Below are 1,083 nucleotides of genomic sequence, written 5' to 3' on the forward strand. Positions count from 1 at the left end.
GCTGGCTATGAGCACAGATTCCTTGTATATTTGGAAAACCTCCTCACGAAATTAATATTCTCCGTTGAATCAAATCGAAATTAAATAGCCTAGGCTAAACTCTCTTGTCTTCAACACCAAAACTCACAAAAACATAAATCAGATGGTAGACATTGTTCTGGACTTCGGAACTGACACGAGAGCATTTAATAAAGTCAACAGAACTTCAAAACCATTGAAATTAACTGTCTGAGAGCTGCAATCAAATACTACCATAAACCATTCAACAACCTAATGATAAATGCCCTAGTCGCAAATGTCATAGAGCAATCCGTTTTCCCTCTCCAAACCTAAATAAAGTAATAGCAAGGCAATTTTAATTTTACCCGAAAAAAAATTATAGTTACTATCCAAGTAAAAGGTGTTGAATTGATTCTGTTTACGGTAGGTTTCTCTCCACACAGTCCACCGTGCTGAAAAGACAGCGACCTAGCTTCAACAGATTAATATGGAGCGCGCGAGCGGGCTCTCGCTCATCATCATCTGTTCAGGCTCGCTGAGATTCAGACTACGTCATTATCGGATCCCAGCACAAATGATTCATGCTTAGCCTTTTGAGTTCTGTTCGATCTGTTTGTATAAAGAATGCGCGGAGTTTCAGAAGTGAACACCATCCCATGCATGCCAAAGTGTCTTTGGATGAGGTCTCTAATATCGTGAGTGCAATGTGAGAGCCTTTATCTAGCCTAGAGTAGTCAACAGTGAGTTTGGTTTGAAAATTAAATTAGGTTTCTTGTCAGTCCATAGCCTCTTACAGCCCACATATGTATTTTCTAACGATGTACTAATGCAGTGAATATGAATGTTTAATAGAATTGAGGTTCAGTACTCGGGGAGAGTTCCTTCCCCCACTTGAATGGCGTGGTCAGACAGTGAGTAGGCTATAGGTTGTAGTGATGAGTCCAGGAGGGCTAGCTACAGTACCAGTCAAAAGTTTGGACACACCTACTCATTCAAGGGTTTTTCTTTACTTTTACTATTTTCTACATTGTAGAATAATAGTGAAGACATCAAAACTATGAAATAACACATGGAATCATGTAG

Source organism: Coregonus lavaretus, assembly GCF_964263955.1.
Source record: "Coregonus lavaretus genome assembly, chromosome: 28".
NCBI lineage: Eukaryota > Metazoa > Chordata > Actinopteri > Salmoniformes > Salmonidae > Coregonus > Coregonus lavaretus.